General features: G+C 34.0%; 2 long non-coding RNA genes across 3 annotated transcripts; both read left to right on the top strand.

Annotated features, from left to right (window-relative positions):
* Positions 1–696: 696 nt before the first annotated feature.
* On the top strand, positions 697–1,571 carry LOC140833366 (uncharacterized). The gene is made up of 4 exons (XR_012118444.1): positions 697–873; positions 973–1,097; positions 1,233–1,311; positions 1,437–1,571. It is a non-coding gene; the product is annotated as an uncharacterized lncRNA (long non-coding RNA).
* Positions 1,572–1,657: 86 nt separating this feature from the next.
* Positions 1,658–3,092, top strand: LOC140833365 (uncharacterized). 2 transcript variants are annotated; one of them, XR_012118443.1, is made up of 4 exons: positions 1,658–1,817; positions 1,927–2,047; positions 2,128–2,500; positions 3,078–3,092. It is a non-coding gene; the product is annotated as an uncharacterized lncRNA (long non-coding RNA). The 2 variants fall into 2 exon arrangements; XR_012118442.1 differs by lacking the exon at positions 3,078–3,092 and adding an exon at positions 2,878–2,892.
* Positions 3,093–20,954: the final 17,862 nt, after the last annotated feature.

The following is a 20,954-nucleotide window of genomic DNA, read 5'->3' on the forward strand; positions in this document are numbered from 1 at the left end:
ATATTGAGTCTTGTAGAGCTCAATTTAAATTAATTATTTAACTAGTGGGACTTGAGTAAATTCAAGTAATGTTTAATTAGTCTCAAATATGTTTGAGATAATTAAATTTAGTCCAAAGTTTTTAATTTGATTAAAAACTATATTATATGCATGCATGGGAGGTGAAGGGTTGGAGATTACTTTTTATTAAAATAATGCAAGGCATGCACCTTTTGCTTTTTGCTTTTCTCACAACCAAGACAAGAAAATTAACTCATTCTCCTTCACTCCCAACATGAGATGGCCGAAAACATAGCATATTTTCTCTCCTCCATTTTTCTCTCTTTTGTTCTTCAATTGTTGGAGATCAAAAACACTTCTCTTTGAAAAATCCTCATATTTTTCTAGTGCAAAATATGAGGGGATCTTCCTAGTTAGTGGTGGGCTTGATTTTTGAACAAGTAGTGTTCAAAGGAGGAAGCTTGTAGATTGTCTTGCCTTGAAGAGCTTTGTTGTTTGACAACAAAGTTGGTGCCATTCATCAATATTTTAAAGATTGATAGGTAAAACTATTTCTAACACCCTATGAATGTCATAATGTGTTTTTATTGTATTTGTTGCACAAGACTAGTAGGTGGCCGAAATTTTCTCTATAAAATTCGATTTTTAAACTTCCGTTGCGCTTCCGGCCACCGTAACCGATCCCCTTTCACAAATCAGCTAAGTTTTTTCCCCAATTTTCCTTTCACATCCTGAAATGCCAACTAAGTCTTGTTGTTTAATGAACAGATCTTGTGTTTTAGACTTATTGTGCAGTGTTATGCATGTGTTTCCACCACGGTTCGTTGAGAAAACTAAAAAATACTTACAGGACTTTGTCATTGTCAACGAAGAGTAAGTCATTTCATTTCAAAATATACAATGTCAATTGGTGCACTTTAGATTTTTCCTAATCATATTCAAAGAGATATTACAGCTTTATTATGCATACAGACGCAAGCCTTTAATCCTCACATTATGGGAGGAATTTCTAGAAAACGAAGCTCTTTATCTGGTTGAAAATGTTCACAACATGCCCATCATTTTGGGAATGAGGCTTCCTGTGAACACATTTTAGGGTAAGATAAGCTTGATTTTATTCCATTATATAAAAACTTTACTAAGTAAATCTGAATGATAAATAGCTAAATATATATTATAGCAAGTTATATTGATATATAGTAGTCTTTGCTCATTAAAATATATTATCACAGGGTTGTCCATTGGAACAGTGCCAAATAGTACTATTTTATTTGAGCCTCCCATACCACACGCCAAACAACTGATGATATGGTAATTTATGTCCCCTCACTATTAGTTAAGTTACTACAATATTTGCTTCCCATTCCTTAATTGTATACAAAAAAACTGCTATTTTGAGTGAAAACCCAATAAATAATTTAGATTTATCTTTGTAGGATAAACAACAACAAATAATATATTGAAAGTGTTGTTACCGAGAAGTTATATGAAAAATCAAAACAAGCAATAGCCCCACCTCTTAGCTTTCAGATACAGAAAATTAGTCAAATTCTTAGCTTGACTGAAATGGTAATTTTACATTCATTCATGCATTGCTTTACCTGCATTTACACCTCAAAAATATAAACTATTCTAAATAAATATATGCATTTACATGTCAAATCTTTTTGGATCAGAGCTACGCTGAAAATAACTGATTCTGAACATCGGTTATACTTTTTAGCTTGTCCAGGTTGTTCTAGAGCATCTGGAGGAGCCTACAAATATGAATTTACATGTTTCTACTGCAACAATGATTTCCCAAGCCCAAAACCATTGTAAGTCATAATTATAGTTTACATAACTACACCAGCAACCAACATGTTATCTTGTACTATATATTTATATTCTAATAATCTTGCATTGTAACCAATTATATCTATTTAGGTTACGTTTTCAAGCAGATTTGTACGATGGAACTGGGAATTTACGTGCTTTTGTGGAACATAACGAGGCAAAAATACTATTAGGTATGTCTGGCGAAGAAATCATCGAAGCAGAGCAACAGGTATATTTATATAAAATCCATTTCCCTACAATAGAACAATCCCCATATCTGTTAAGATTCATTGTACTTATTTATGACAGGAAAGAGAATTTAGTCTTGATAGTATTAATGAACAATTCAAGAAACTACAGTTCCTACTTCAAATCAGAACATCAAAAAACGAACTCAGGGGGAGAGTTTTTGTTCGACATACAATAATCGCATGTCTACCAACATCTGATTCATCGTAAACATCACACAGCTCCGAAGAAAAAAGCACATCTTTACATACGCATAAAGACCATGAGGCAGATATTGCTATGATTGAATCTCAAGAAAGCACCTCAAAAACACCAGAGGAACATCTGGCAATAGAACTTGTCGAACATCAAATTGCCTCAAGTGGTAAAAGGAAACTTGAAGCTAAGAAAGATATGACCAAAGAAGGCTTGAAGCATTCAAAACAAGACTAAGGTACTTACAAACTACACACTATAAAATACGATAACTTTCACACAACTAATAAAAGACGTATTTTGGTGTCCTTGGTTATTGGAATTTGGAGCCTCTGCTTTGCTATGTTTTGTTGGTGTAGATTTTTTTGTTTTGTTATTATGTGCTTTTTTTTTTTGTATACCAGCTCAACAGCGCCTTCGTTCGCAGCGACTATTGGTGGTGTCAACGCTCTTGGATTTTGTGGTTTCAATGTTCCGATTTTTGTCCAAACTCCTTAGTAATTGTGGTTTATCCAAAGTCCTTAATAATTGTGGTTGGAAGTTTCAGTTTGATTTATATGTTTTTATGCTCGTAGTTTAACTCTCTATTTTTGTTTGTTTGTGTTCGTTGTTTAGTCTTTCGCCTCACTAAATCTTGAAGCTATGATTGTTTACTACAGTCTACGTGCTTCTTGGAGCTCAGATAATGTACTATAGAAGTTGTTATGTCGGGCTGCTGTTGTTAGCTTGCTAACTCAAATATGTGTGTGTCTATCTGTTTGCTTGCCTTATTGATATCTAACATTGTTGACAGTGCTTTTACCCTCCATTTTCAGGTATTGTTTGTTCTTCATTGCAGCCTATCTATTGGTGCACCCATATGTGGCTATCTTTTGTGAAAATTGTTGTTTGCTCCTAGCTAGGTTTCGTTTTCACATTTCCAAAATTCCTTCAATTTTCAGCTAGCTTTTGCTGTTAGCATATTGTGGGATACTGTTGTGTTGTGTTGTTGTTGTTTTACCAATTAGAACAAGCTTGCGTGTGTTATTGATGCTATAAAACGTAGCATCAAGAGCTTATCTAAAAAACTTGTTGTGAATAGATAAAGTTTTATTCAAGAGTGACTCATTAATATATTTTTGTGAAAAAGAGCTTGAGCTTAACTTATTTGCGAAATCATAAACTGCAAATGGTAACCTTCAAAATTATTAGATTTGTTTAAGCTTAATCTCCTGATTTTTGTGTATTATTTCTTTTACAACTATATATATTCTATTTCCACATAATATAAATGAACAGTGACTACGTTTTGTCAGACATTACATGTGGCAAAATATACTAACAAATTCTAATGACTAATCTTACATATTTACAATATTATATTACAATATAACAATTGTCAATATTGTACTGAAACAGACAAACTTAATCTTAACACTTGTCAAAAACAAATGATGACTTATCATATTTTGCTTACGGTATAAAAAACTAACTATAGATATCATTTCATCATCACAAACAATGGATGTCAATCGTTATTGTACTTGTGTCGATTGTGGGCAATGCTACTACAACTACTTATTTCAAAAAGAAATCGAAGAACTGATAAGAAGATTTTACTCAAACCCAGTATGAACAATAATCCTACGAAAAATAATTACAATGGATGCAAAGCTTTTTCTTTTACAAGAGTTTTCCATAGATATTGGCACTGAGCTAGGTATCCATAGCATGCAGCAAAATCAAGATGTATGATAGATAAATAGTAAAATATTGACCTTCTACGACACAAAATATTTAGTTATAACACACACACATATAAACTTATTAAAAGGTTTCAATTATATGTCGTTTTTTTACTTGTAATATTTTTTCCCTCTTGCCTTCCAATTAAACTATAATCTTTTTGTATATTTCTTTTACATGCACTTACCAAAACTTAACTTTACGCCTACCATCATATTGAATCAAATTTATGTTATTCTCACACAAATTATATCTAATTACAATGTCAAAAACCCAAAGTATAAATCCTTAATGAAATCATTTAAACATGAAAAAAACAATAAATACTCTAAAATTACACCACATAGCTGGGTCAATACCTCAAAAATTGAGGTCCTTCACCTAGTATATATATATACAGGATGATTTGGTGGCTGGGTTGGAATTTGAATATTCGTTTGCCTATCTACAGCAACTTTTTGGTTCAGACTGCTAATATCGACTGTTTAACTAAAATAGGTACCAATTTATTTGTAAGAACCGAACAAGATAACAAAATCATTTGTTTAACGAAATTGATCTTCTCATTGACTGACGGTCAAATTGAGAAATATATTATCATTTTGTTATATAAAATGAATATATTCAGATTGTTATAAAGATCGATCATATCCCATGATTACAAATAAACACCCCCATGGTGTCCCGGTCGTGTCATGGGATACAAGCATGTTATTAAATTCTAGTAGAAATATAATTTTTATTTACCAAAAAGCTTGTTGTTAACGGTATAATTGTTATGATCAACATTTATCACTAGATCAAAAGTTATAGTTGTTAGTCAGACACAACTTTATTTTCTTATACTTATGACAGCACAGAGTGTACCTACTTGGATGCTAATTGTAAGACCCGGGGCTGAAGAGGGCGGGTGGGTAATCGCGCGGTGCCATGAGGTTGCACGAACAATGAATGGCTCCTGACAGGCTTCTAGGCGGAAGGAATATGAATGAACCGATCTTACACCGGAAGGAGAGGGATTCCGAAACTGTTCAGGTATGAGACTGTGCAGTTAAGGAGGACTTAAAAGATTTGATTGGTACTACTCATATCAAGAAGGTGCATCTTCTTTTCGGTAGTTTATCACATAAGAACTCCAAAGTTAAGCGCGCTTAAATTGGGGCAATTTTGGGATGGGTGACCCCATGGGAAAGTTTCTAGAGTGCGTGTGTATGATGACATAAGCACGCTGAAAAAACCCATCTTGATACAGTGAGGACAGTCGTCGAATTTGGGGGTTACACTAATAAGTTGGGTTGTTGAGACCATGAGTTCTAGGAGGTATGTATCTATCTTCTGATGTTATTCAATATTCATTAGAGATCAATCTTATCATTTTCTTACCGCCGGCATGTCCCCAGCAGAGACAATATTTATCTGTTAAGATCTGACGTCACTTTTTTACGATTCACCTGACTAACAAGATCAAACGGCGTAACGTCAGCAATTTGACGTATGAAACCTTCCCCAGAGGCTACCCATTTCAGTTATATTCTTACTCATAGACGCTTAACCAAACAATAATAATATATGAATATCTCTCTCTTTATTTTATTTTGTATTTGGATTTTTATTTACTATCAAGATAATAATAGAGTGAGGCAATTGACAAATGTGATTCTAAGTTTTTATATATAATAAAATGAGAATTAACTCTATTGATAATCCTCGGTCTCTCGTACATCACAAAAGTATGACAAAGATGCATATATTTAAACATCGTGAATTCGACTTTAGATGCAGAGTGAGACTGGTCAGCCCATATATCCAACACATGGACGATGGATTTTCTCCATAGAGTAAGATAGAATTTTCATTTTATTTGCATAATATTTTGAGTTGTGGGCGTGTCAAGTGCAAAATGATAAATTTCTCTGTGATCTAGTGGGAAAATGATAAATTTCTCTTTTACCATAAAATCGGAAACCTCATCTGTCTTTGATACATCAAAAGTGTATTGCATATATTTGGGGAGTTGGGGGCTATTATTTTTCTCTGGTTGTGTCAGTTTTTTTTTTTTTTTGAGCAAAAGAACATTATACCAACCATTTGATAGGTTCTCAGCCATCGTAACATCCTCTACTTCTGGATAATAGAACCTCATAATTGTTTTCTTTTTGTATCACTCTTCCCTCAAGAATTCCTCATATCAACAACCTTCGTAGATAACTCAATGAAAACACTAAACTCTGTGTCTTGGAATTTCTTCCTCAATTCGAAATCCAGACCTTTTTGTGACATATTCAAGAATTTTATTTTAGGTAAGAACATCTTCCACATATTCTTCATCTTAAACAATTCCACAGATTCTCTTTTTTCTTTTGAGTGATTTTGGATAAATCGGTAATACATACCTCTAGTTAGTTATGTAGAACTGTTGAAATTTTCTTTTCATCTATTGCCAATTCATCAGTGGATTCCTAGGGATTGATACATATAAAGAAAATACGGTTCTTGTAAGGGGAATTGAGAATAACTACAACTTTAAGTTATTGAAGTTCTCCAAGTTGGCCAACTCCCCACATTGGATAGTAAATATAACTATGTGTTTATGTTAGATTGGTTGTCCTTCGAGGGAATAGTCTAAAGTCATGAACTCTATAATCATGGGATAAGAGTTATTCACACATATGTAGTCTGGATAGGGCTTGTGAAACATTTGGCGGCCTATTTGTCTCAAGACTGGTCTATATTATTCTTGAACAGTTTCTCGTACCATTTCTAGGTCTATCACTATAATATTCCGGGTTGGGAGATGATGATGATAATAATGTGCTCCACGATCTTGAAACCCAACATTAAAACTAGTATTACCTCTTGGGAAACCACATCCATTCTTTGATAATCCATGTGTGTCATGTTATCATAAGTTCCTGGTTGATACATAGTGTTTGTCACACTATTCACTTGATTAACAGGTTGTTTTTGCTCCCCACTCCATGAGCACGTGGATATGGATGGAATCTCCCTCCTAAGATATCTTCTCTCCTTAGTGGTGGTGTATAAATCCTTTCTTGTTGATTTGGGAGTATGAAATCTAGGCGGCGAGGATCGCCAGCCCTTGAATTGCCTACATCTGGTCAAGTTCATTGAATTGGTTGCTTCACTGGTTCCCTACTTTTTCACTTGTGTTATGCTCTTCAAGGGTTGACTGAGTTGGTTTACCCAAGGATATCTTCAAGCAATCAAACATAGCTTTTAGACATTGCTTGTGATATTTTTTTAATTTTCATTGTTGTCAACTCTTCCACCAAATGGTTTGAAATGTGAGCATATACCTCTGGAATACAATCTAGATGCAAATCCAACTCCCTAATCGGATATTTAACAATAGGTTGTTCTGTCTGTGGAACTTGAATCTCTTCCTGGTTTGGTAAAGACTCCTCATCCCCTTGATTGACATTTTATTTCCTTCTTGGCAGAGTATTTGAGTCTCACTGGGCGGCCAAAAATTTGTTGCACGATATTTTGATTTGCAAATGTGTCAGGTACAAAGATGCACCAACTTTTGCAAAAAAACAATAAAATCTAACTTCTAAAAATCACAATTACTATGGATATAAAACTCGATCGTTTGTTATAATCTCCTCATCAATAACAACTCCAAGACCAAAGAAAAGATAATGAAATTTGATGAAATAAAATATCAACATGATTGTGTATCCATAAATCATAAGACACGATTGTATATCTGCATGGAATTGCCAAAGTTTATGCGAGTTGTGTGTGTTTCCTCTGTTTCTGCCGGTCTTCTTCTTTTCTTCTGATCTTTTGGGAGGTTATTCTCATTTCCCACTACTCCATGATTTTGCTCATTATATGTCTACGATCTCTTCTAGTTTGTACGCACTTTGATTTATTCAAATCAATTTAAATTACTGATTAACTCTTATCCAATCTTGTTACCTCCTTTCTCTGGGATTTATGCTCGACCAATTTTGGACTTAATTAAAATATAACTCCAACACCTTTTATATATACGTGGTTTGACTTCCAATAATTAATTAGCTTGTGTCTATATATATATATATATATATATATATATATATATATATATATATATATATATGGGTGGAGGTAAAACAAGTGACAGTGCCCCACGTTGGATGAAAATGTTAATGTATGAGGTAACAATATTTGGTAATGGTGTCAATGTCTTGCATCATCGGATAAATGGGCGGAAGAGTCACGTTCCACTCAAAAAAATTAGGCCATGGAATTTGATAAAGATGAAAACAAGTCTCAAATATTAGGTAGCAATTAATGTTATACAATCATAATTATTCAATGGCCCATTTTGGGAGAAAATTATTTAATATACATATAATATCTGAATTAAAAAGTAGGTGTCGTTTAGATGAAGTAAACATTGAAAACAACTTGTAGTTCATGATAAAATTATTCAAGTCAAGAATCATGTTTGGTGCTTTCTTTTAAATTTTACTTAAAAAGGTTGTGATGAAGTGGTCAAAGTTGGCAGTTCGTACACGCATAAGAATCAATTTGATGTCTGCGTTCAGCGCCGATCCAATTAAGAGTCATAAGAGGCCAAGGCCTCAGGCCCATATTTTTTTAGGGCCCTAAAATTTTTAAAAAAAATTAATATATATATAAAAAATGAATAACAGCCTATTTAATTTATAAATATTAAAATATAAATAATCAATAAAATATCAAATAAAAGTCTGTAAAATTGCTCTCCCTCTCACTGCTCCACTCTTCTATCTTTCGTCTTCTCCATATTCGACTCCAGCATCGGTTGCACTTGCTCACCCTTGTAAGTGTATTAATGTTATGTACGGTAATAATTTGTATTATAATGCTTTTTCCCCCTTAATCTTGTTACTTGAATAATTTGATTTCTATTGATATATTGGATTTAGGTTTATTGTTTTATGATTTAAATGAAATTTCTTTACAAGTTGAATTTCATTGCGCGTCATTCTTCTTCTGTAAATTATTTAGAGACACATAAATTTCAAGGTGTTAGTCCCCAAATCCCTAAATGTACCGATAAAAACACCGAAAGCAAGAAGAGAAGAAATAATCCAAATCCTAATAATCGAAAAGTAAATATATAATCCAAACCAAGTTAAAACAGTGAAAACTGCTAAAATTCTTCAAAAAGAACGACAAAAAAAGACAAAATACGAGACAAGGCCTCAAGAATTTAAACTGCAATTTTTAGATGTTGATGATACTTCGGGACTTGGGCTTTTTATGCATCTTCAATCTAGAGAGGTTACAAAGTGCAGACAATGAAACATTGTTGAGGTCTTGCAAGAATCTTGAAAATTCTTTGATTCATAAGGGTTGTTCTGATATTAATGGGGATGATCTATTTTCAGAGTTGACATTCTTGAGGTGCTCATTACCAAGAGAAGCAAAATCGGCCATTGATGTAGTGAATTACTTGAAGAAAATGGATGGGTGTTTCCCAAATGCTCATATTGCTTATAAAATCTTGTTGACTGTCCCGGTTACAGTAGCAAGTGTAGAGCGAAGTTTCTCAAAGTTAAAGCTCATCAAAACTTTTCTCCGATCAACCAAGTCACAAGAAAGATTGAATGGATTGGCTATGTTATCGATTGAGAAAAAAATTACTGAACAAATTGATTATACAGACTTGATTAGTATTTTTAGCTCTAAAACTGTTAGGCGGGTTGTTTTTTAGTGATAATTTTGGACATGTTTGATATTTTTATTCATTTAATTTTTTATATTGTCTTTGACGTATTGATTTAATTTGAAAAATTGTTATAAAACTAAAAAAAATATGAACACACATTATGATTCAGAGGTCTTTTTTAAAAGTTCGACTCAGGCCCAAAAATTGTTAGGATCGGCCCTGTCTGCGTTTATGACTTATTGTTCATCTGATACTGTAATATTAAATTTTATATAAGATCTCGGGGTCGAGAGTGAAATGCCACAAACCCCCTTCATTACTAAAATTATACATCTTTCCTAATTTTTTTATAATTCATTTGTTAAATTATTTGACGTAATACATTTGTTAAGTTATCATTGTTCATCAACTCTAGCTGTTTAGAAAGGTTCATGTCATGATTAATTTAATGTATAGTAGGCTGCTGTTGTTTTCTTTTCTTTTCTTTTTTTGGGGCATCGATCGCTTTCTTTTAAAACCCCCATATTTGACATTTTTCATTTTCTACTGGATAACACAACAAACATATATTGTTGGAGTATATATTCTATAAATCATTGATTGATTAAAGAATTCATTTACTCGGTTGTAATTAATAATTTTTATTTTAATATAATTTATATTTTATGATTTCGTTTTACTTTATTTATATACACATGTAATCAACATAGATAAAAATCTTAATGATGATATTGATCGTATTTTAAAAATCATATATATATATATATGTGTGTGTGTGTACGCGCGTAATACGTTGTTTGACTTGCAATGATATACGTGGTTTGACTTGCAATAATTGATGTGATTGATCACTATATATTTTAGGAGTAACTATTTTCTTATTCTCTCGATCCAATTTTATTTTTTTCGTTTTTCATTGAATTGATAGGAAAGATTTAACAACCTCACGATTGATTGTTCCATCGCAAAAAAAAAAAAAAAACTAACAATTATTTTTAGGGCCACTTCCTTAATGTAAAATGACACATTTGCAGAAAAATCAAGAATTAATTCCTGTATTTCACTAAAAACCCAGAATTTTTAATGTAATTTTTTTTATAAAAAAACTTGGATATTTAAAAAATCATAAATAAATAAACTTTAATATCTTTAACTAAAAATTGGAGGCGGCCGTATTAGCTGCCCTTATACGTGATAGCTTATAAATATCTCAAGAATGGATTATAAAAGTCCAAAAGTTCCAAGAGCTCTCATGTTATTCTCTCATTTTGGAACCTAGCTTCTTTCAAGTCAAGTGGGGATCTTCAACAATTGAGGCAATAAAAACAATTCCTTCATTATTATTGGTATAGTAGGCCAACGAGCTAATTTGTGACTTGGTTTTATTGACTCTTATATAAATACAATATTTATTTTAATAATATTTTATAATTTTATCCAATTATAATATTTACTTTATCTGTATATTCATGCAAGCTGCATAGATAAAGTCATTAAATATATATACTATAAGTACCATGAGGTCCATGAGTTTATTCGATCATGAAATTCAGTAGGAAGTGTATTGTGTATTATAAATATGTTTATAGTCGATTCAGTTGCTAAAACATAGACAAATCTCACTCGAGCTTGAGACTAACTGTTGGAATATTTCATGTTCTCAATCTTGATTTTGATGCTAACAAAACTTGTTATTGTGTTTCTAATATATTTACTCAAGTGTGAAGTTGCAAACACACGAAGCAAGCTGAAACTGAATTCTGCACAAAATGAATTTCTGGCAAGCTTCGGTGTTTTGATGATATCTCTCAACTGAATGATCCAAATGACAATCTGCCAACTTCACGTATCATAAAACTCAATTTGGAACAAGTCGTATTTCACGTCAGTTGGGAAAAATAGGATCTTATCATGGTCTAACTGATCGCTGAAGTACCGAGCTGATTGCACGAAAACAGCAATCAGCAGTTGCGGTATTTTGATTATATCTCTCAGCTCGGTTATCAAAATGAAGCGATTCTATATGCATTGAAAAGATAAGACAAAGATCTACAAATCATCTTGAGAAGTCAAAGTTTGAATCGAAGCTTAAGATGCTGATAAATGACGATGAAGTTACTGGTTTTGCACAAACTGAAATCAGCTAGGCTGATTTCAGCACATCAGCTGAAACTGAACTGAACCAAACCAGTTGAAATGAACCAGACCAGCTGAAGACCAATTAAACCAGATCAGTTGAACTGAACCATTTGAACTGAACGACCATTTGAGTTGACCAGTTGACCAGTCGGGAAAATGCCTAGCAAGACGAATTTGACCATTACAATTTCAGAAATAGTACAGAAACTTTCCAAACGGTCATATTCTTGTGTTTAACATATATATCATTGTTGGGACTTATAAATAAAATATATTGAAGATCAAACAAGAGCTTTTGAAGAGGATTCAAAGCATAGGCAGTTAGCATGAAGAAATCAGCTAGTTGAGAGCACAAGCCCTTGTGTGAGGATACATTTGAGATGTACACTGTAAAGGATAAATTTCTTACACACACAATCACTAACACTTATACAAGAGAGTTGAACTTTAAAGTTTAGTTGAGTGAGTCTTGCACAAAGACAATAAACTTGTGTATGTAGTCTTTGCATATGAGACATTAAACAAAATGCTGATTGTGAGATGCTGCCTACAATCTTGAGTGCTAGGAGTTCAGTTTAGGCAGTGAGTAAGTCCTAGCTGAATGAGTTTGTACAAAGAGTTGTATAAACCAAAGTCTTCTACTGAATTCTTCCCAAGGGGAAGAAGGGGTGACGTAGGAGTATTTAAATCTCAGAACATCCATAAACAAATTCGTGTCTATTTGTTTATTGCATTTAATTATCATTTTCATAGTTTTAAAGATGCATTGTTAAAGCATTTTATGTGTTCTTCAAATACCAAAATATTGGATACCAAGTGTTTGATAAAATGCTTCAACTAAAATATTTTTTATTCATTCAACTTGCATATATTTTAAATGTTTTACAAAATATTTAATCGGCACTACAAGAAAAACCTCAATCAACAACACTCATACGACAACGGTTTTTATTAAAACCGTTGTCTTTTTCTTTTAACAATGGTTTTAACAAAAACCGTTGTTGTAGCTTAAAAAACCCCGCTTATAGACAACGATTTTTAAAAAACCGTTGTCTTTTATGTGTCTACGACAACAGTTTTTAAAAGACAACGAAAATCGTTGTCTTTGATGTGTCTACGACAACGGTTTTTTAAAAACCGTTGTCTATAAGCGTTTTTTTTTTGTTACAACAACGGTTTTTAAAAACTGTTGTCTAAGAGGTTTTTTTTTGGGCTACAACAACGGTTTTCACAACCGTTGTCTATGAGCGGTTTTTTTTAAGACTACAAAAACCGTTGTCTTTTGGATGGTTTTTTTTGGGTTATAACAACGTTTTTTCAAAAACCGTTGTCTATATAAGATTCTGTCAAGGGTCAAAGACAACGGTTTGTGTAAACCGTTGTCTTTTAGATGGTTTTTTAACTACGACAACGGTTTTTTAAAGCGTTGTCGTTTCTTAGTGTTTTATTTGGTTAAAGACAACGGTTTTTGAAAAAACGTTGTCGTAGTTTCCAATTTTTTTAAAAAATTCAGTAAATATTTAGCGACGGTTTTATAAAATACCGTCGCTAAATTTAAATATAGCAACGGTTGTAAAAACCCGTCGCTAAGTATAGCGACAGTTCCCGCCTTTTCGTTGCTAAATGTTGCGACGGTTTTCAGTACACCGTCGCCGATTTAATTTAGCAACGGTTTTTGCGTAAACCGTCGCTACTAGCGACAGTTTACTTGAATACCGTCGCAGAAATGTCTATAAATATCCGCTTCCTTGGTCATTTCCTTCACACCACTAAGTAATTTCCTTAGTTAGTTTCACTTCTCAAAATTTTTTCCTTCCACGTTTTGTCTACGATTTTCCTTAGACTTAATTTTGAAGTTAGAGATTATAAATATATTAATTTAGTAAGATTGTTAGTCTATTTTGTTAGGTTTATCGAGTTATAACCGTAAATTTATTTTTTTTATTTTACGATAATAAATAGCGACGGAAATCATTAAAAACCGTCGCTAATTAGCGACGGTGATCATAATGCAAACTGTCGCTAATGAGCGACGGACACAAAACCGTCGATACTATACAAATCGTCGCTAAATTTTTGTTTTACAACGCTTGCTACGACAACGGTTTTTCACCGTCGTGTTTAGACATCTACGACAACGGTTTTTCACCGTTGTCTTTGAGCGCACCCTTTTAACCATAGTGCTTTTAACAACGGTTTTACAAGACCTTCGACAACAGTTTTTCACCATCGTCTTTGAAGTCTACGACCACGGTTTTTCACCGTTGCCTTTGAGCGCACCATTTAACAACAGTAGCTTTAACAACAGTTTTTTTGACCTACGAAAATGGTTAAAAACCGTTGTCTTTCGCCTTTTTTCTTGTAGTGCGGTTTCTACGAAGGATTATTTCGAGTATCTTCCGCTTGGTTTGAACACCAAACTCGATTTAATTCATCTGTGTTTAATATTTCTAGAACCGAGCTATTGTAGTTCAACGGTGATCCCCCTAACCGATCCCAACAATTGGTGTTTAAAATTCAAAAATTTCAGATTTTTAAACAAATATATGCAAAACTGAATTTTTGCGCTGCAAATTCAAAAATTTCAGATTTTTAAACAAATATATGCCAAACTGAATTTTCGCGCTGCTTGCAGCGACCGTGGAAAAAATGACATATCTCTTTGCTCGAGTGTCCAAATGACGAACCGCTTTTTGCGTTGCAACCTAGACTTGTAGAGGATTACAGTGGTATAAAATTTGCAGCCTAATTATGCACAATAAAATACAGTTTATTCGTTGAAGGCAGAGCATATTTGATGCAGCATAAAATGAGCCATGAGAAAATTGGTTAGTTATCCCTCTTATTTTAAATAATTTTCAAATTTAAAAAATATAGGGGGAGAACTCATTATAAATTTTAATGAGTAGATTATTTTTAAATATTGAGGGGGAGAACATTTTGTTTAAAATGTTTTGAAAATATGACTTTTTGATTCACACAAAAAAGGGGAGAAATATGTTAATTGAATCGATTGTTTATCCAAGTTTTGTGATCATCAAAAAGTGGGAGATTGTTAGAAAATTTCATGTTCTCAATCTTGATTTTGATGTTAACAAAACTTGTTATTGTGTTTCTAACATATTTACTCAAGTGTGAAGTTGCAAACACAAGAAGCATGCTGAAACTGAATTCTGCACAAACTGAATTTCTGGCAAGCTTTAGTGTTTTGATGATATCTCTCAACTGGATGATCTAAATGACAATCTGCCAACTTCACCTATCAGAAAACTCAATTTGGAACAAGTTGTATTTCACGTCAGTTGGGTAAAATATGACGTTATCAGGGTCTAACTGATCGTTGAAGTACCGAACTGATTGCATGAAAACAACAATCAGTTGGGTATGAGTAGTTGCGGTATTTTTGTCATATCTCCCAGCTCGGTTATTGAATTGAAACGATTAATTATGCGTTGGAAAGATAAGACGAAGATCTACAAATCATCTTCAGACGTCAAAGTCTGAATCGAAGCTTAAGATGCTGATAAATGACGATAAAGTTACTGGATCTAAACAAATTGAAATCAACCTAAATTAGCAAGGCTGATTTCAGCACATTAGCTGAAACTGAATTGAACCAAACCATTTGAACTGAACTAGACCAGCTGAAGACCAGTTGAACCAGATCAGTTGAACTGAACCAGTTGAACTGAACGACCAGTTGAGTTGACCAGATTTGAGTTGACCAGTCGGGAAAATGCCCAGCAAGACGAATTTGACCGTTGCAATTTCAGAAACAGTACAGAAACTTTCCAAACAATCATATTCTTGTGTTTAATGTATATATCATTGTTGGGACTTATAAATAAAATATATTGAAGATGAAACAAGAGCTTTTGAAGAGGATTCAAAGCATGAACAGTTAGCATGAAGAAATCAGCTAGTTGAGAGCACAAGTCCTTGTGTGAGGATACATTTGAGATGTACACTGTAAAGATAAATTCCTCACACACACAATCATTAACACTTATACAAGAGAGTTGAACTTCAAAGTTTAGTTGAGTGAGTCTTGCACAAAGACAATAAACATGTGTATGTAGTCTTTGCATATAAGACATTAAACAATATGCCGATTGTGAGATGCTGCCTACAATCTTGAGTGCTAGGAGTTCAGTTTAGGCAGTGCGTAAATCGTAGCTGAATGGGTTTGTACAAAGAGTTGTATAAACCAAAGTTTTCTAGTGAATCCTTCCTAAGGGGAAGAAAGGGGTGACGTAGGAGTATTTAAATCTCCGAACATCCATAAACAAATTCGTGTCTATTTGTTTATTTCATTTTATTATCATTTTCATAGTTTTAAAGATGCATTGTTTAAGCATTTTTTGTGTTCATCAAATACCAAAATATTGGATACCAAGTGTGATAAAATGCTTCAACTAAAATATTTTTTACTCATTCAACTTGAATATATTTTAAATGTTTTAAAAAATATTTAATCGGTTTCTACGAAGGATTATTTAGAGTATCTTCCGCTTGGTTTGAACACCAAACTCGATTTAATTCATCTGTGTTCAATATTTCAAGAACCGAGCTATTGTAGTTCAACGGTGATCCCCGTAACCGATCCCAACACTAATAACATATGTGAAGAAAACCGTATGTTTCATTGGTAAAGACGTAGAAATATCGATTCATACAGATGGGCGATCATTTGATGAGGTACTGAACAACTCTCCTTCGAACTGTCCAATTAGTTATCACTTATCGTATTGAATAGTCTGCAGTTATAGTTGTACATCATTAGACCTTTAATCCGGAACAACATGGAGGCTCTGTGCACTAGCATGCACTTTGATCATTTTACCGACATCATTGAGGGTCATCAGATGACGAGATTGGGTGTAGTTTCGAAATACGTAGGAGCCAATGCATTGTAGTCGAGGATTCACTGCTCGTCTACGGGTAAAGATACCTATGTGATCTGATGAGTGAATAGTGCAAGAAGCCTCTGGTCAGAGCAAGACACGTGTTTTAGGGAAATGTGTTTTCTTAATTACACATATGATGTCATTATTATTACTCAAAGATAAATCACATAGTTATCGAATTCATTTGCAACTCTCTCTATACCAATGTTTGCAGATCCGATTGAGATTTATGAATTGAAGGGACAATACTATACGCTAACCATAACTTAAAGTTCTTTTATGCACCTTCAGATATATCAAGTGGATTATGGGGTGATGCTACTATACACTCTTACCATGATCTGATGGGCACAATCAGACTTGAGTTCTACTTTTTTGATCAAAGGGTTGATGAAAAGGATGAGGCTACTAAAGGTAAGCCCAAAAAGAACAAATATTGTTCTGAATCACATAAAGTTTTGAACTCACGCTAGCTGTAGCCATAAATCACTGAAGGTCACTTAAGTATTGGATTATATGTGTTGGAAACTAAGTTTCGGCGTTTGACAAACTGAAAGACAAAAGATCAAACCAACTGATTATATAATAACTGAACGCGTGAAGCCGCAATTGAACTACGCAATTGATTTATGCAACTGAACGAGCAGTCAACTAACAGCAGTTGTAAACCTTACCAGCTATTGCCCAGCAACTGATTCTTCAGCTGAGCACGACATCAGCTATCGGGAAAGGACATTCAACCGACAGTAGTACACAACAGACTGTTACTTAGTGGAACGCCGCATTTCAGAGGTTGCAGTGTACGGTTGTCAGAGGAATATTGACGTGGCAATCAAGAGATATAAAGATTTAAATATTATTTAATGTTACCGTTGGAATAGAAGCCTATAAATAGGCGAGAAGAGCAGTCGAAAGAAAAACACGAACAATTATTCTATTCACGCTTGATGTTACGCTGCTAAAATTACTACTCGTATTCAAATATCAAAAGCTCACTCTTATCAGATTTATCAGTAGCAATCAAGGCTACATTTACGAGCTTGTTAGCACTTTAAAATCTTTGTTAGATTCATTCAGTCGTGATAAATTCAGTCACGAACTGTAAAAGTTTTTGTGAACTAAGAGTTTCAATTTTGGCAATGTTAAGTCAAAACTGAAGTGGGTCAGTACAACTTTTTTATTCGATCAAAGTCTTCTAGTGGAAATCCTATCTTCGTGATAGAAGGGGTGACGTAGGAGTTATTCTATTCTCCGAACATCCAGAAACAAACCGTGTTCATTTTACTTCAGTTATTATTTTCAGTCAGTTACTCTATCTCTCAGTCAATTTACTTCTGCAACTGTAGTTCAGTTAAACTGATTGTTATCAACTGACGAGATACCGAGTGTCAGTTTGTCACTAAACTGAACCCATCTTCGCAAAATATATATAATCCGTGAGTGTTTATTCAACCCCCCCCCTTCTAAACACTTATCACCTTCTAACCGATCCTTTCAAGTGGTATCAGAGCGGTTCTATCTTGTCTCAGAATATTTCTACTCAAACTGATTATCATGACATCTTTCAATAAAAACCCTATGTTTTCTAGAGAAGACTTTGATGATTGGAAAATCAGGATGCAGGCTCATTTAGCTGCACAAGATGATGACATGTGGTATGTCATCACTGAAGGTCCGATGAAAATATTGAAAGCTAACACAGCAGTAATCACCAACGGGGCACCTCATAGAATTGAAAAGCCCCGAGATGAATGAACTGCTGAGGATAAAAGAAAAACAAATTTGGATAATGTGTTAAAGGATATACTGTACAAAATGCTCGATAAAGTAACTTTCAGCAAAATCAAGATGTGTAAGACAGCTAAGGAAATTTGGGAAAAACTGATCCAGCTTTGTGAAGGAAATGAACAAACTAAAGAGAATAAACTTTCTGTTGATGTTCATAAGTTTGACAACATCAAGATGAGAGCTGGAGTATCGATGCATGGGTATGATGAAAGAGTCAGCTACATCATCAATGAGCTAAATGCACTTGGAAAAGTGTATACCAACAAAGAAGTTGCATTAAAAGTTATCAGAGGTCTTACCAAGGAGTGGGACGTTAAGACCATGGCAATGAGGGAGTCCAAGGATCTAAACAAGGTTGAGCTTCATGACCTATTCGCTGATCTGAAGGCCTATGAGTTTGAGCTGCAAACTCGAGAAAGAGAACCTTCTACTCAAGCAGTCACAACTGCCTTAGCTGCTGTCAGAACATAACCAACTGGTTCAGTCGAGAAGGTTACTGATCAACTGAGCAATGATGCTCTGTCATTATTCATCAAAAAATTTGGAAGGTTTATGAGAAAGAATCAAGAGAACTTCTAGAAGCATTAAAAGAGAAACAATTCTAAAGAGGAATCAAATGCTTTCTACAACTGTGGCAAACCCTGTCACTTCATTGCTGACTGTCCCAGACCCAAGAAGGACAGTCAAGGCTTGACTGAAAGAAGAAAGAAGTCATGTGAGCACAAACGGAGATCCAAAGATGATAAGAAGTCTTCCAAGAAGAAGCATGAGGTGCTCTTAGCTGAAGAAAGTAAATCTAAATGGGCAGAAACTAACAGTGAGGAGTCAGAGCCAGAAACCTCATGCAGTTCCAGTGATGGTGAAGAGGAAGTGAAGTGTCTAATGGCTGGTGATACAGAAGTGGAGTCAAGCAGTCAAGAGGTATTTGACTTCACCTCAACTAATTTCAATAGATAAGAACTCATTTCAACTCTTCATCACATGGTTAATGAGTACCACAAGCTTGCCTTATCTTTTGAAAAGGCCAGAGCAAAGCAAACTGATCTCATAAACAATAAAAATAAAACTGATTAATCAATTGATGTGTTGAATCTAAAAGTGGAGATTGCTGAGCTCAATGCTGAAAGAATCAGGAATCAATCAATGATTCAGAAATTGATGCTTGAAAATTCAAAGCAAACTGGGATTATTCAGGCTTGGAACAAATCATCTGCTGCATTAACTGAAATACAGAACTCACAGAAATCAGTTATTGATAAAACTGGTTTAGGTTTCAGTAGCCAAGATTAAATGTCTTCCAAAGATACTCGACCAAAACTGAATATGGATAAAGGGAAATACATTCACTTTGTCAAATCAGTTTTGGTACAAGAACAAACTGAGCCAAGTAAACTGGTTGAACAACCTACTGAAAGTACGAACAATGCTAGAAGATATGGTATGGTTATAGCCCAAAAGTTTTAACTGATTCACGCAGTCAGTCGTCAAAAAGATTCAGCAGGAATTATTCAAATGGCTACTCCAATTACTATAACAACAAGCCAGTTCAGAAAAGATATCGGCTGAACAATTAGTTGAACAATGCTAAATAACATGTTGTCTCATAAGCACACTACACACTAAGCACACACAAATCGAGAAAGACCATCTGGACGGCCAGTTAGACTGATCCAAGTCTGGGTTCCTAAAGTACTAATCAGTTAGGACCCAAATAGAAATGGGTACCAAAATTATATCTTGTGTGTGATTGAATGTAACAGGTACAAGCAAGGAATCAATCTGGTACTTGGATAGTGGATGCGCACGACACATGAAGGGAGATACGAACTTTTTATCTCAACTGATCAAGTACACTGGACCAAACATCAGTTTCGGAGATAATTCCAAAGGTAAAATTGTGGGTAAGGGTAAGCTTATCCATGGTAACTTTATCATTAATGATGTTTTATTAGTTGAGAATCTCAAGTATAATCTGATTAGCATCAGTCAGTTATGCGATAATGGATTCTCAGTTCAATTTGACAAACATTCTTGTTCAGTCAGAGATTCAACTGATGAGGTCATCCTAACTGGCAAATGCTGTGGAAACACTTACAAAGTCACTTGGAATTATCAACCTTATGCACCAGTATGTTTTATTGCTTCAAAATCATCTAAAAACTGGTTGTGGCATAAGAGATTAAACCACCTGAACTTTAAAACTATTGAATATCTGAGTAATCACGATCTTGTCACTGGTTTGCACAAAATGGATTTTAACAAAGATAAAATTTGTTCAGCATGTCAGTTTCTTCTTCTAAAAACAAGGGCCGTAAATCTTCTTCCCAATTCTTAGAGCTGTTACATATGGATCTATTTGGTCCAATACCAGTCATGAGCTTAGGGAGAATGAAATACAACTTGGTGGTTGTGGATAATTTTTCAAGATTTACTTGGGTTATTTTTCTCAAATCCAAAGACCAAAC

Source organism: Primulina eburnea, chromosome 6 (genome assembly GCF_022965805.1).
Source record: "Primulina eburnea isolate SZY01 chromosome 6, ASM2296580v1, whole genome shotgun sequence".
NCBI lineage: Eukaryota > Viridiplantae > Streptophyta > Magnoliopsida > Lamiales > Gesneriaceae > Primulina > Primulina eburnea.